The sequence below is a fragment of the Rhipicephalus microplus genome, chromosome 1, assembly GCF_043290135.1.
Source record: "Rhipicephalus microplus isolate Deutch F79 chromosome 1, USDA_Rmic, whole genome shotgun sequence".
NCBI classification, from domain to species: domain Eukaryota; kingdom Metazoa; phylum Arthropoda; class Arachnida; order Ixodida; family Ixodidae; genus Rhipicephalus; species Rhipicephalus microplus.
In genome coordinates, this window is record NC_134700.1 from 116,012,941 (window position 1) to 116,030,132 (window position 17,192).

The window sequence follows — 17,192 nt, forward strand, 5'->3', positions numbered from 1 at the left end:
TACCGCCTATTTGTAATGCTGTGCTTATTTTGAAGTGACATATTGTTATGTCCGGCGTTGTCGTCGGCCCAGTTGGCGCTGTAAAACTTGAGAATCTCCGTGGACACAAACGGAGTGCCGTTGTTCAAGACCACCTTGCGCAGAAGGCCAAACGTTGTAAACAACGACCGCAGAGTGTCGATAACTGCTGCCGATGTTGTTGTAGCCATTTGTTTTACCTCCAGCCACTTGGTGTATGCGTCTACAATCACCAGGAACGAACACTCTTCGATAGGTCCAGCAAAATCAATGTGCAGGGTGTGCCTAGGCGTGTCTGGTCTTTCTGATTCACAAATAGGGGCTCTTGGCGGGCTTCTGTGGTTGCATTGGCAAGGCTGGCAATCGTGAACTGTTAATTCTATATCATGGTCGATACCAGGCCACCACATATAACTTCTGGCGCACTTTTTTATGGCAACAATGCCTCAATGACCTGCGTGGACAAGCGACATGGCCTGTTGGCGAAGTGCCGCTGGAATTACAACTCTTGATCCCAAGGTGACGCAACCGCGATAAGTGCTCAACTCCGCAGCTCGCTTGCGGTAAGCGTTGAAGTGTTCACCCTTTAGCTTCTGCACGTTGCCTTCTTGTATAGCTGCGTAGACTTCCTTCAAGACAGTGCACTCCTGCGTTGATGCTGCTACCGTGTCAGCTGTTAGCGGAGGGTTCGGCAGTGCCTCGAACACGAGTATATCACCCGGCGGGGGTGGTTCAGCTATTGTGGTGTCTAGCGGCAGGCGGCTTAGTGCGTCGGCGTTCTGGTGTTTCTTCCCAGTGTGATGTACGAGTTCGTAATCGTACGCTGACATCTTGATGCACCATCGTGTCATTCGCGGCGACAATGTCTGTGGCATTGGCTTCTGGGGACCCATAATACCCAATAAGGGCCGGTGATCTGTTATGAAAGTCACTTTCCTGCCCGTAATGTACTGCCGAAAGTGATCTGCTGCGTAGACGATGACAAGTCCCTCTTTATCTAGCTGGGAATAATTCCTCTCTGCCTGCGATAGGGTGCACGAAGCAAAAGCGATCGGGGCTTCCCGTCCCTGGTCGTCAACTTGGGAGAGAACTGCTCCCACTCCGTATGGTGATGCGTCACAGGCCAGCAGTAGGGGTCTCCTTTCGTCGTATTGTCGCAGAACAGTAGACTTTCGAAGTAGTTGCTTAAGGGAAACAAACGACTCTTGGTGGCGTGGCGACCAAGTCCATGGGACTTCTTTCTGCAAGAGCTGATATAGATCGTTCGCCACTGTAGCTCGATGTTCTAAGAACCAGTCGTAGAACGTCAATAGCCCCAAAAACGACTGCAGTTCTTGCTTGTTAGTAGGCGCTCGTGCTTCGGTGATTGCACGCACTTTGTCTTCAGTGGGATGGATACCCTGTGCGTCAATTTGATGTCCAAGAAACTTCACTTCAGGCACCGCAAAAATGCATTTTTCTTTACTGATGCGCAAATTAGCATTTGCTAGCCTTTCCAAAATGAGCTCCAAGTGTTCTGCGTGCTCTTCATTGGAGGCGCCACCAACAATAACATCGTCCAAGTAGACGCAAACACCTGCGATCCCGCTAAGTGTAGACTCCATTAATTTCTGGAAGATTGCTGGCGCTGCAGATATTCCGAATGGTAGCCTTTTACCTTTGTAAAGACCCTTAATAGTGTTTATCGTGAGCAGTTGAGACGTTGATTCGCTCACCTTCAGCTGCTGGTAGGCTTGTGTCAAGTCCAAGGTGCTGAAGATTTTCCCACGACGAAGCGTGCTAAAAACCTCTTCCGGTGTCGGCAGTGGGTAGGAAAATGCTTTTGTCGCCAGGTTGACAGTGCTCCGGTAGTCTCCGCAGAGGCGTAGGGTACCGTTCTTCTTTCGCACGACAACGAGTGGTGTAGCCCATTCCGAATGTTGCGTCGGTTCGATGATCCCTTGTTCCTGCAGTCGGTCAAGCTCATTCTCGACTGACGTTCGTAGGGCGAAAGGCACCGACCTAGCTTTCAAAAATTTCGGCGTCGCAACCTCCCGCAGCTCCAGTGCGACTGGAGGTCCGTTGTTTCCTGGTATTTCTTCGGAGAAAACCGCTTTGTACTTATCTTGAAGCTGCTCCACTGACGGATAACTGGGTGTGTGGTGAACTCCGCCAATGACCACTCCAAGGGGGGGGGAACCAATTTCGTCCAAAAAGGCTTGATCCAGAACCGTGGACGACTAGCAAGGGGAGCTGATGGGTCTGCCCGTTGTAGTACTCGTCTACGTTGGCACAGCCCAGCAGTGGAAGGCAATGTCTGGACCACGTTCTCAGCTGCGTGTCGTCTTGCTGGAGAGCTGGCGCGTTCTCACGCCAAGTAGTGCGAAAAGTGTCCTCGCTGATGAGCGTGCATGCTGCACCGGAATCCACCTCAAACCTGATAGGGCGCTGGTGTACCATAATTTCAGTTGTAATCTTCGGTCTCGTTCCGAGGTTCACAACGGCGTTTAAGTCATATAGTGCCGATGACGTTAGTGTTGTTCGGCTTGTATCTTGCGTCTGGCCCTCCTGTGCGTCGACATTGTTGTTCCGTTGCACTGAAGTCTTCGGTCCGAGCTGTTCGCGCTTCGAGAAGCATGCCTTTTCAATGTGTCCCAGTTTTTGGCGAAAATTGCAGGTCGATGTCTTGTATCGACATACCTGGGGATCGTGCATGTCGTCGCATCGCCAACAGCGCTGTGTCTTTCTGCTTAATTTCGCCTTAGACGTGGAATGACCTGACTGATTACTGGTGTGATGCACCGGATCGACGTTCCGTCGAATATCCCTCTGCTGGTGACCAGCGCTCTCCGCTCGTTGGGTGATGTCGTAGGCTTTGGAGAAGGTGAGACCCGTCTCCGCGAACAGGCGTTGTTGTAGGCCTGCGTCACGCAGTCCACTCACAAAACGGTCACGCAACATAACGTCCAAGGGGAGCGTAGGGGTATTAGCAAGTGTGGCAGTCGATCCTCCCTCCTGCGCAGTAGCTGCAGTTGTCGCGGTCAACGTCCCGAAATGGCAGTCAGCAGCGAGCTTTTTGAGAGCCGCTACATATTCCGCCACTTTTTTGCCTTCCAGTTGGTCTCGCCGTTGGAAGCGGGCTCGACAGTAGACCTCCGATGGCCTTGGGTCATAGTGCTCTTGTAGCGCTGCTACGATGTCGTCGTAGTCAACGGCTGCTGGAGTGCGTGGCTGAATCAGGGCACAGACTGTGTCGTATGTCTGCTCCCCACACAGCGTTAGCAGGTTGGCCCTCTTCATTGCTGCATGAGTGATGTTGTTAGCCTCGAAGTAAAATTGCAGGCGTCCAAACCACGACGACCATGATGAGCCATTGAATTCGGGTAGCCTATTTGAGAGCCCATGCGTAGCCATAGCTTGTAGCTTGTCAATATCGTTGCGTAGCGTTGGTCCAAATCCACTTCCTCGTCGCTACTGTTATGTCCGGTGTTGTCATTGGCCCATAGACGTACGCGTTGGTCGCGGTAGTCCAAAAAGCTCAGACAGCCCTGGACGGTTAAAAACAAGTTTATTCCTATTCGGATGGAGGCGGCGGCCGAACTGCCGGGGGAAACGACGGTGGCTCGTTTGCGCCGAGCGGGGAAGGGGAGGAGTCAACATCTGGAAGCAGTTTCAGCATCCGGTCTTTCACGGGTTCGGAGGCTCGCTCGTGACACAGGGGTGCTTGGAACACAACACATATCAACCTTGCTCATTCGTGCTTTGCATGTCAGCGATTCCCACTGTGCGTGGGATCTGCCTATATCTAAATGCGAATTTTTAATTGACTTTGAGCGTATCTATCTATCTATCTATCTATCTATCTATCTATCTAACCACCTACGACTTATAGCTCTTCTGGCCGTTTCGATAATGGTACCGATACCAAACTTGGTATGGCATAACACGACTGTTTGAAAAACATTTGACAGGTCATAACATGAAAATCATGAGAGGTACGTAAATAATCTAATGACTTACACGTCATGGTCTCGCTGCTTTTGCGGTGGTTTCATTCACATGATATGATGCAAAACTGGTATGGTATGACATGATTGCAGGGCGAACATAATCGACAGACCCTAACATCAAAATTATGACTTGCATGTCATGTGTTGCCACACTCATGATGTGCTCGTGGCCGTTTCACTAGCTTTTGTATATCTAGTTTGGTATTATGGGACATGAATGGATGATGAAGGTATATGAGTGGTGCAAACATAATAATCATGAGATGCGTACGTGTCATGTAACAACATTACTACATGCCATGCTCATGATTCGCTCGCGAGCGTTTCGCTAGTTTCTCACGAACCGAATTCGGTATTACGTGACGGGAACGAATGACATTTGTGAATGACACTTCCGAACATGATAATCATGACACGCGTGTCATGCAACAATATGACTACGTCCCACACCCATGATGCGCCTACGGCCGTTTCGCTAGCTTCACATATGGCGAAAATTGTTATTACGTCACGTGAATGGATGACGAAGGTATGTGACGGGTGCGAATATAATAGTCATGAGATACGTAACATGTAAGAACATTAATTCACACCACACTCAAGGCGCAATACACATACGTCCCACGCCCCACGCCTTTATCGCCCCACGCCGGCGATGCCACGCCATGCGCCAATATCCCCCTTGTAGAGATCAGTGGATCTGTACACTGACATTTATTGTGGATGTGCATGCCATATACTCGCAGGTGCGCGCCGAACTGAATTGCTTTGACGCATGCGCGTTTGAGCGCACATAGCTTCTTCCGTGACGAAAAGAGGCAGACGCGGTGCTGTTAAGCAACGTCGGCAGCGCGAAATGCAGCATGTAGCACTTCGTGCTGGTTGCCACCGGGCCGCGCCGACGGACGCTCGTCGTGCCAGTGGCGCCTGGCGTCACACTCTAGAGTGCTTGCGCTTTGTTAGTGTGGCGTCACTTCGCCCAGCCTGCGCGTTCGTCAACGTTGCGTCGGAGTATGTTGAGTCCTTCATGATGCGCTCCCCGCCATTGCTCTAGCTTAACATGTACCGAATTTTGTATCACGGGAAGTGAATAGACTACGACGGTAAATGACACATCCAAACCTGATGGTCATCGAATGCGTTTCACGTAAAACATGACATGCTACGCTCATAGTGTTCTCGCGGCCGTTTCACCAGTTCCACATATATCAAATTTGGTATTACCTGACGTTAATGGACGATGAAAGCAAATGGCACATTCAAATATGATAAGCATGATATCAATTTCATCTGAAACATGACTACATGCTACGCTCATAGCATGCTCGCGACCGTTTCGCTAGTTCCGTATTGCCACGTGCACTTATGTTGGTGCCCACTTCGTCGCGCGGCACCGTCCTAAGCTTATCTACAGTGTGGCGTCGGTCACGTGTCGTTCCGTCACTCGCGCGCTGGGCATGCCTTTGATAAGCAATGGGACCACGTGATAATCTGATGCGTACCAGCGAAGATAGCACGGGTATTCCTTCCGCCAACGCTGAACCGGGCAGGCCGTTTCGAGGCCACCGACAGTCTTTTTCAAGCAATTCTTTCACGGGCACAAGTTCGCTCAAATAAAGTTTATTTCTTTTCAAGTCGCCTCGTCTCCGTGCTTACGGGTCAAGAGCGCCACGTAAGTGTGACATTTGGTGGAAGTGCTTATGGTTGGAACACCTCCTTTAAGCCGTGAAGCTAGCCCCTTACGCAAAGACGACTGCACCGAAGCAGTGAAGGTAGAGAACTCAAGAAAAGTCCGAACCAGTCGACGTCGCCGTGGACTGCCTCCGAAGTACGGACTGTTGCAAGACCCTGAACGACACGTGGTAGCCCATCCTTCAACAACGATGACAAACGCCACTGCTCCCACTACGTTTACGTTCCAACAACCGAAGAATCCACCGAAGTTTCATGGCTCCGCCTGCGAAGACTCGCAAGAATGGCTGGACAAGATCGAGATAGTTGCATCTTATAACAAGTGGTCGGAAGAAGACAAGCTGCTCAACGTCTTTTTCTCTCTCGAAGACTCCGCCCTAACTTCGTATGTAAACCAGAGACTTCCTCATCTTTATGCCCCTTTCCTATTCGCCCAGCGTAGGGTAGAAAACCGGGCATGTGCCTGGTTAACCTCCCTCCTTTCCCTCTTGTTGTTTACCCTCCCCTCCCTTCCTGATGATTTGGGACATTTTTAAAAGACGACTGCCATCTACGTTCCCTCATGCCTACCAAAAGGAACAGGCTGAAGCCATGCTCCAGACCCGTCAGCAGCACTATAATAAGCCTGTAACTGTGTTTGTCGAGGAAACGCAGAAAATCTTTCGACACGTAGGCGAGGATATGACTGAGGAAAAGAAACTCCAGTACCTGATGCGAGCCGTGAAGGAACAGTTATTCGTCGGCCTCATTCGTAACCCGCCGAAGACGGTTGCAGAATTTGTGACAGTGGCAGCAACGATTGAAAAAACACGACCTGTGAGTCAGACAATAAAACTGCAGTTTGCCAGCTGTTTCTTCGGGCAACGTGGACTTTGATACAATCGACGCTCATAGTGTTCGTGCTACCATATAGACCATAATCCGCGAAGAACTTCAGAAATTGCTCCTTGCGGCTAGCCCACACGTTGCACCTCTGACAAGCGTCATTCGCGACGAGCTGCATCAGGCGCTCGGTACGGAATTTCTGACCCAGGCGGTTTTGCAACGAGTGCCGCAGCCCGCAGTGATGACTTATACCAATGCCATCCGTAGCCAGGTGCCTCTGGTCACGCGCACAGATATGTACACACCATCACCGCCGCCCCAGCCCTACACGCCGTTACCACGATTGCCGCTACAAAGCCGACCTATGGCTTATCAAGAAGCCACTGAGAAGAAGGCTAAACTTTGGTGGACACTAAACCAACGCCCGTTATGCTTCCACTGTGTCGAACCCGGCCACGTACTCCGAACATGCCCTTAGCGCCAAATGGGCCTACGAAGTTTCAGCGTCAATGCCCCCCACCCCCTTCCAGGCCAGCGACCGCATGAAATCGAGGCATATATGAGGGAAACGGAAGGACAAGCGCAGTCCCTTCCCAGGTTGCCTTCACCTCAATCACGCCGCACCCAGTCGCCACAATCGGCGCGTTTCTACGGAAGAGGAGGGTGATCTTCAAGCCTTCGTCAGGGAAACTAACGACAGAGACGTACGGAGGTGACGCCGCTTCTCAGCGAACCCGCTTCTCAGCAAGACCCTCCAACGCCACGAACCGTTGCCGCAGCGTGACAACCAGACGGCGTGATGCCACGATCTGACACTGGCTCACTACGGCTTAACAGCACGACAACGCCCAAGTTCGAAACTTGCACTCGACGCAGCCGTGACCGGTCCAAGCCACACACCACACAATCGATCACTACTCGACATCGAAGCCGTACGTCAAGTGCCGACTAACAGGCCATGATCGCCGGACGTCAAGTAACCGCGCTCGTTGACACTGGTGCCGATTACTCAGTGATAAGCGGACCGTTTGCAGCACATCTGAGGAAAGTCAAAAATACGTGGGCCGGACCACAGATTCGCATGGCAGGTGAGCATCTCGTAATGCGAATTGGACGTTGCACCGCGCGAATGATTTTTCACGGTGATACGTACCCAGTGAACTTTGTCGATCTGCAACAGTGCTCACGTTACGTCATCCTTAGGAGAGATTTCATGACTAAAAATGGTGCAGTGATCGACCTCACAACGGGATCTTTTACGCTTACCAGTGAACGATCCTCGTCACCGGAATGCACCAGCTACCAAAGGGCCCCCCCTTGAAATCCTTGATAATGAAGTGACAGTCCCACCTCGTACAAGCGTCTTCGCATCTGTCGAAACGAAAGAAAAATCAGCAAGAGCCGTGATCGTCAAAACGAATGCGCAGTTGCTTTTCTATCAACAAATATGTGTCGCACGTGGCGTCGTGCAATTCCATCCAGGCCGAGCACATATTCTCGTAACGAACTTCAGTTCCGAGCACAAGCACTTGAATAAAGGCACGATGATCACATTTTTAGAACCGATTGACGAAGTAGGAAGCGCATGTACGCTGTCACAATCATCTGCCAACGTATCATCGCTGATGAAAGATGACCCGACCTTTGACGTCAATCCTGCCCTTCCAGAGCACAAGCAAGAAAAGCTACGCAGCCTTTATCTGGGTTATACCGAATGCTTCTTAAAAGACATTGAAAGTCGGACACACGCCGATTGCGAAGCACCGTTTAATGATCGACGAATCAGCCAGACACTTCCGCCGTAGCCCATATTGCGTTTCACCACGTTAGCGCGACGCAGTCAGAAAACAAGTCGAGGAAATGTTTCTTGTAAACATCATTAAGCCATCGAATAGCCCTTGGTCTTCACTCGTTGTACTTGTGAAGAAGAAAGATGGTACACTGAGGTTTGGTGTCGATTACTGCCGACTCAACAGCATCACGATAAAAGGTGTGTACCCACTGCCGAGAATCGATGACGCTCTTGATCAACTCTGCAGTGCCAAGTATTTTTCTTCGATGGATTTGAAGAGCGGATATTGGCAGATTCAAGTCGATGAAAGAGACCGGCAAAACACCGCATTCATTACACCGGAAGGCCTATTTGAGTTTTAAGTCTTGCCATTTGGACTTTGTACGGCACCCGCCACAATTCAATGGGTTATGCACACAGTTTTGGCAGGATTCAAGTGGCAAACCTGCCCAGTTTATCTCGACGATGTCGTTGTTTTTGCAGCCAACTTTGAAGAACACCTCCAAAGGCTACAGGCAGTATTCGAGGCAATCAAGTAGTCGTGTCTAACGTTAAAGTCGGAGAAGTGTCGCTTCGCCTACGAATAACTTCTGTTTTGAGGCCATCTAGTTAATCGTGATGACAAGAAAGCGGTATAGAGGTTTCTGCGACTTAGCGCCTATTACAGGCGTTTCGTCCGCCGAGCCCCTTACTCACCTCATGAAATCCAACGTAAAGTATGAGTGGCAGAGGCCACAAGAAGACTCCTTCCGGGAACTTCAGCGATGGCTACAGTCGCCGCCACTACTTGGTCATTTCAATGAGGACGCCGACACCGAGGTTCACACAGACGCAAGTGGCTTAGGGCTTGGCGCTGTATTGGTCCAAACAAAGGACGGACAGGAATGGGTCATCGCGTATGCCAGCAGATCTTTTTCGAAGGCTGAATGCAACTACTCGACAACCGAAAAGGAGTGTCTGGCTGTCATCTGGGCAGTCACAAAGTTTCGACCATACTTGTACAGCAGACCATTCAAAGTAGTCAGCGACCACCATGCCTTGTGCTGGCTCGCTAACCGAAAGGACCCGTCCGGTCGCTTAGCTCATTGGAGCTTACGGTTACAGGAGTTTGATGTAACAGTGGTCTACAAGTCGAGAAGAAAACATTCAGACGCTGACTGCCTGTCAAGAGCACCCGTTGAACCAGCTCCACCTAAGGACGATGACAACAGCGGTCTCTCGGGCTACTCAGTGCTAGTAACTTCGCAGACAAACAACGCGCAGATCCCGCCCTACGCAGCGTCATTGACTTCTTGGAGAGCCAGACCAATTCACCACCCAAGATGTACAGGCGTGTCATCTCGTCACTATGCCTCAACAACGGCGTACTCTGGAAGAAGAACTTTGCACCAAATAGGTCAACATACCTTTTAGTTGTACCTTACAATCTGCGGCAAGAGATTTTGCAGGCGTCTTACGACGAGCCGAAAGCCGGACATCTTGGATTCACTCCTACTTTATCAAGAATACGGGAAAAATACTACTGGCCGCGTCTCAACGCCGTCTTTGCTCACTATGTAAGAACCTGCCGTGACTGTCAACGGCGCAAGACCCCATCTGTTAGGCCGGCTGGACTCTTGCAGCAAATTGACTGCGAGAAGCTCCTCCTTTGGACCTTACAAGATCACACGGCGTCTGGGGCCGCTCACGTATGAAGTTGTTCCTGATGGGGTTACGTAATCTGAACGACGCCGGGTGCACCCTGAAGTCGTGCATGTCGTGCGCATAAAAAAGTTTTTCCAGCGTTAGCAGATCTTTTATGATGTGTATGTTTTTTCCTACACCAATTGTTAAGAAAGCTTCAAGTTTCATATCTATTCATTACGTTGTAGCATCGGGACGATGCTCTTTCGTGAGAGAGCACTTCCACATGCGTTTATGTTGGTGCCCACTTCGTCGCGCAGCACCGTCCTCAGCTTATCTACAGTATGGCGTCGGTAACGCGTCGTTCCGTTGCTCGCGCGCAGGGCATGCCTTTGATAAGCAGTGGGACCACGTGATAATCTGATGCGTACCAGCGAAGAGAGCACGGGTGTTCCTTCCGCCGACGCTGAACCGGACAGGCCATTTCGACGCCACCGACAGTCTTTTCACGCAATTCTTTTATGGGCACAAGTTCGCTCAAATAAAGTTTATTTCTTTTCAAGTCGCCTCGTCTCCGTGCTTAAGGGCCAAGAGCGCCACGTAAGTGTGACAATATATACCTAAATTGATATCAGGTGACGCAATAGATGACAGTAAATGAAACGTCCAAACATGAAAATCATGACGTGAAAGTCATGTATGGCATAATTTACCTCCACTTCTTAACGCTCTGCTGATTTTGAAAAGACCTATCACACTTCATCATTTGTGCTTCGCATATCATCGATTCCCACTGTACGTACGATCTGCTGATTTTTTCGGTGTGAAATATAAATCTTCCTCTTTTATTATCTACAACGAGCTAATTCAGACAGGATGCAGCACACATGTGTAAAATATTCGTATTTCCTTTACAACGTTTTACCACTCACTAGACCCTCACAAGCCACCCTCACACATTTGGAAAACGGTGCAAGGTCGGCGTCACCTTAACAGCGTTTTCCATTCAAAGTGCTCTTTCAAGGGTGGCAAGACATTGATGTCGCAGAAGATTTCTGTGCGCAGATCGCTAACCCAGCCAGTCGTCTAGATTCTCCAGTGAGAGGTGACGTCCCCCGTCCTCGTGAATACCACATAGACCTACCTTTTACAATGAAGGAGCTCGAGGCGGCACTAGCTCTCTGCAGGCGTTCAGCTTCTCCGGGTCCAGATGGTATTCCGTACCGAGCCTTGTGCATCCTAAGGGAAGGTGCAAGGAGAGAACTGTTTAGCCTTCACAATATCTCGTGACAGGATGGCAATGTTCCTGACGACTGGAAAGTAAGCCGCTTGGTACCCATCTTGAAGCAGGGCCAATTCCCAATTGAACTCGCCTCATACCGCCCAATAGCACTGGCCAGCTGCGTAGGAAAGATAACGGAAAGGATGATACTAGGCCACCTGGAGTGGTATCTTGAATACTACAAGAATTATCCAAATCACATGGCTGGTTTTGACACGACCGCTCTTGCATTGACAATGTCGTTGATCTAGTTTTGTACGTTCAGCACAGGAAGTTCCGTAAGCTACTATCTACAGCTTTGTTTCTAGTTGTGAAAGGCGCGTATGATAATGTACTACATGAAGCCATTTCGGGTGCTCTTGCGGTGGTTGGCCTTGGTGGTCGAGTCTTTCGGTGGAATTCAAGTTACCTGGCTGCAAGATCATTCTTTGTGGTAACCGAAGATGGTCCAACTACGTGACGCTATACTTCCAGGGATGTTCCCAAAGGCGGAGTTTTTAACCCAACGCTATTCAATCTTCCACTAATTAGCCCTGCTGAATACTTGCCAAGTACCATTAAGATCTCAATATACGCAAACGACATCTGTGTCTAGACGTCGGCTACAAATACGTTCCCGACTTCAAAGAGCAGCAACTATGATTACCAACTACTTGTTAAAACAACTTTAAAACATATCACCAGAAGAATGCGCCCTGGTGGCCTTCACTCGCAAAGCAATGACCCCTTATGTCATCTCAATCTGCGGGCGACCCATTTGTTATGCCAGGACCCACCTGTTTCTGGGCATCATTATTGATAAGGACCTCTGTTGGAGTCCGCATGTGGCCTATATAAAGAAACGCCTGACCGCTATTTCCCGATTGTTTCACGTTCCTGGCAGGAAAGACGTGGGGGATGCCAGTAGGCGCAATTATGGAACTCTACAGAGCCCTGTATCTCGGTTTCCTGAGATATAGCTTGCCCGTGCTGTGCAATACCTGCAAGACCAATGTTCGGGATCTACAGGCAGTGCAAGCCCAAGAACTGAAAGTGTGCCTTGGTCTGCCCAGATGTACGTCAACAGAGGCAACAATTGCGTTTGCTGGTGACTATTAAGGACTTGCTCGCTGGATTCCATGCCGACCGGTTGTGCCCTCGCGATCTCCGACGTCAGCCTAGCTCTGGCTGACTGGGCTCGCCCTACGTCCTCTCCTCACGCCGACCTCCGACGTCAGTGTAGCTATGCCCGACTGGACATGCTCTACACCACCTCCTGACACCAACGAGAGCTCTCGCAAGTGATGCCCCGTCCTCGGGCTCCTGTGACCGTGTTTTCATCTTTCCTATCTCTCCTATCCTCTCGATGTGTCGTCGCTCTCTCTGGCTTACCACCTCACGCCTCTTTCTCTCTCTCTACACCTTTATTACAACCTTTTTAATCCCTCCTCACCCCCTTCCCTTGTGAGCTACTGTTGAGGTTTCGCTCGCTGAAGCAGACAGTTACGGGGCTCACTTTTCTCTTCCTCTCTCTCTTATAACCACTTAGTAGTAGCGACTATCCGATACAAACTCACATTGCTGTAGAAGTACTGAGAACGCACATCAGACACTTTGCACGTGCTCCCTGTCACCACCTTGCACTGTTGCCTTCAGAGAGGCCCCAACCATCGTTCGCTAAAATGATTGTGAAGTACAACGAGAAACTTCCCTCGGCTTCACTCATGCATCTAAACCTATGATACCCCCTTGGTGTCTTATTCGACCCACAGTGCATCTTAGTGTACCAGTGATCCGGAGAAAATCTGAGCTTTCATCGCCTGTGCTGAAACAACTGTCTCTTCTTCTTTAGCACGAGAAATATTCAGACAGTATTCGTATATGTATATACCGTGGGCTCCACAAACCGCCAGTGTTCGTCAGATGCAGTAGTTGTCCCAGCAAGAGGTGTTACCATCAGCTTTAGGACTGACCACTCCACGGCATCTACAGCAGCGGAACTAGCTGCTTTGCGCGCTGCACTTTGTGTGGTCAATCGGGAACCACCGCAACCATGGTCGATGTTCAGCGACTCAAGGGCTGCCCTGCAATCTGTGCTGTCAGCACTGCGTCACGGGCCGTACGAACAGCTTGTTTTTGAAATTCGATGCCTTCGCCCACACTTCACACGAAAAGGGGCATCATGTGACGTGTCAGTGGCTGCCAAGTCACTGCGGTGTTATAGGAAACGAACAGGCCGATACTGCCACGCGGGCAGCTCTTGAAGAAACACGAGAACAAGCCATACCACTTTCGCGAACCGATGCTGCCAGTAATCTTCGACGACTAGCGCGTGAAATCACGTTTTCACTATGGTGCCTACCAAGCAACGAGACGAATCGTCAACACCACCTGTCCTCTTTGATGGCTCTCCACATGCCCACTGGGCTCGATCGAAGAGAATCCACCCTTCTTCATCGCTTATGGCTAGGAGTGGCATTTACGAAGTCTTATTCATTTGTTACAGAGATGGCCGACAACGCTCTCAACGATGCCTGTCGTTTCGAAGAGACGATACACCACATCCTGTGCGATGGTCCGTTGTATGACATCCAGAGACAGTCACTGGCGTCCGTTCTTGCTCGCATCGACAACAGCCAAATATCTGTGGACAATATTCTTTCAAGTGCCCGAGAGAAGACATTGCAACAGAAGGTGACGAAATTCCTGTGCGACACGCACTTGAACAAGCGGCTGTAACAGCAATGTCACACACTGCGAAAGACAAGACTGGACTATGACTTAGTGTGCGCGCATGTGCTGCCGAATGTGCTCTGTTTATCTCTCTTACCTCTCTAATCTCTATCTTTCATCTCCCCCATCCCCCTCCCAAGTACAGGGTAGCAAACCGGCTGCTTATAGGCTGGTTAACCTTCCTGCCGTTACTTTCCTCATATTTTCTTTACTTCCTTAATTTATCTGTCGCTACTTCACGGTTTTCAACACGTGAGAAATTCCCGACTTTTTACGTGCACCTCAACCGCTAAGTGGCGTCTGCGTCTACATGAAACGGTGATGGTACGACCCCGTCTCTTTCCGCAGTTTTACTTGACGCTCGCCGAAACAGACTACTTCACGCACTCTGTCGCACCAAATGATCTGGCTGCTATGAGCGAAGATACGTGTGCGCGCCCTCAGCTGTTGCTGACAGCTGCCGACACCTAAGCATGACATGGTGTAAGCTCCGGTTGCAAGGGGCGTGCGCACCCACAGCTGTTGCTATGGGAGAGGGCGATGGCCGATCTTGACGGACGCCTGACTTAGCCCGACAAAGAACTGCTTTCGTATTTAAAACTTCTAGAAGAGATACCGATGATTATCTACGCTATATATTCTACAAGCCACCAGACTGATTAGCAGGGAGATATCCTCGTTTCAAACCCCTTGGTGTACACATCATTCTTTTGAAGGAAAAGAGGGTCATTTATTTATACATTTATACATATACCTACAGCGCCCTCTGGGGGCATTGTTGTAGAGGGTTTACAAATTCAAAGTACATTTAAATCAGTAGGGACAATTTGATTTGCACGGCACTGAAAAAATAAAAACAAATCAAAAACACCTATCACAGCATAAAATATCGTGATGTGACCACATACTCCTTTGAAAGGGAAGGAAACGCTGTGGAAGGGGCGGTCACAATGTTTTTGGAAGACCGTTCCATTCGTGAATAGTTTTAGGAAAAAAAGTACTTGCATACGTTGATGTTCGGCACATATATTCACACACAATCAAAGGATGGTCCCGTCGTGAGGAGATGTATGTGGGTGGTCTGATGTATTTGCCTTTATCAATCCTAGTTTTGTCGTTTATTAGGTTGTAGAAAAGACATAGCCTGATATATTTACGCCTAGAGGAGAGTAACGGCCAACCAAGTGAACTAACAATTTCGCTAGACCTTCTGATGAAGTCGTAATCACCCGTCACAAACCGGGCGGTCCGTTTCTGAATGCGCTCCAATGCACCAATATTTAAATTTGCGGCCGGGTCCCAGGCAGTGCAAGCGTATTCTAAAATCGGGCGTACATTTGACACGTAAAGAACTTGTTTAAGAACAGAGGGGGCGGTTCTGAACTTGCGGCGTAGGAAGTTCAGCACGCGACTGGCTTTAACTGATACCATGCGAACATGATCATTCCACGATAGTGTGCTGTTGATTACAACGCCAAGATACTTGTATTCATTTACCATGGATAATGGTATCCTTTCCATGAAGTAATTTGTGAATAAAGGCTGCTTTTTCTTGGTAAACCTAATGACACAGCACTTTGACACGTTAAGCTGCATTTTCCACATACTGCACCATGCTATTTCTGAGTCAAGTTCTTTCTGCAATTCTTCGGAATCTTCAGTGCACTTAATTTCACGATATATGCAGCAGTCATGTGCGCACAACCTCACTTGACTGTCCACGCATTCAGCAATATCATTGATATAAATCAAAAAGAGAAGCGGCCCCAGGACGCAGCCTTGTGGCACTCCTGAAATGACGTCTACATGTGACGACGACGCGCTATCGATGATGGTGCATTGTTTCCTGCATGAGAGATAAGCTTGTAGCCATGCCGTTGTGTTAGCAGATATATTGAGACACTATAATTTCAGTAAAAGGAGCGAGTGTGTAACAAAGTTAAAAGCCTTGCTAAAGCCTAAAAAATGCAATCAATTTGGCTACCAGAATTTAACGTTGTGGCGATGTCATGTGTAAATTCTACGAGTTGCGTATCGCAAAAAAACCCTTTCCGGAAACCGTGCTGTGTTGGACAGAAAAAATTGTTAGTCTGAAGAGGCTTTGCCAAGTTCAAGAATATAATATGCTCAGGTGTCTTACAGGACACAGACGTTAAGTAAATGGGCCGATAGTTTCAAGTACTTCACTTGTCACCAGTCTTGAAAATAGGAATTACATTTGCTCGTTTCCAGTCATCAGGTAATGCACCCTGCGATAAAGAATTTCTGAACACAGCTGTAAGAAATGGGCTTATTGAAAGGGCACAGTTCTTTGAAATAAAGTTTGAGATTCGATCTGGCCCTGATGCGGAGTTTGCACAAAGGTTTTTTAAAAGAGATGCAACACCTTGTTCTGAAAGTTCACACTCCACCATTTCCGATAAGGTTACTGTGTTGCACATTGTAGTCTGAACCGCTGACGGAAGCAAAAACAGAGACTGAAAGTACCGGTTAAAGCATTCAGCTTTACCTGTACTGTCCGACAAGTATTTAGTACCATCGTTTATATCAGGAATACCACCAGGAACCTTTGTCTTTCTTTTAACGTATTTCCAGACGAGTTTCGGGTTAGTTTTCACCTTAATACTCGGATCACTCAAGTATGCTCTCTCTGCTTTCATCAGATCTTTGGTATCTTCTTACCAAGTAGTTTCATCTGTTTGTATGTTTCAAGGTGTGACGTGTGACAATATTTGCGACAGAGACGATCTCTTTTGTTTAAGAGCACTCGGAGTTCCTTATTTAGCCATGGTTTATCATTTTGTTGTTTGGCTGATATGACTCGCGATGCTACAAAAGTTTGAGTTAGAGATAACAGTTTTGTTTTCAGCTCATTCCACAAGTCATTCACGTCAGAACACGAGCATCGTTCTTGAAACTCAGGTAAATAAGCGTCTAGTTTTGTTGAAATAAAAGCGTAGTCTCCTTTTTCATATAATAACACCTTTCTGGGCCCCGAAGCTCGTTGTTGAGCTACAGCTAAGCACATTTTAACAAGGACAGCTTCGTGATCACTAATACCTGGTACTGTAACAACAGAGGAAGCAAGCGTTTGATCATTGCAAAAAAAAACAGCTCTAATACGTTTGCACTAGTACTACACACCCTCGTGGGGGCTGTCACAAGCTCGTATAACTGATGGGCATTCACAATTTCTTAAATAGCTCTATGTAGCAGTGACTCACTGTGAATTATCGGTTTGAATGAGGACCATGCAACA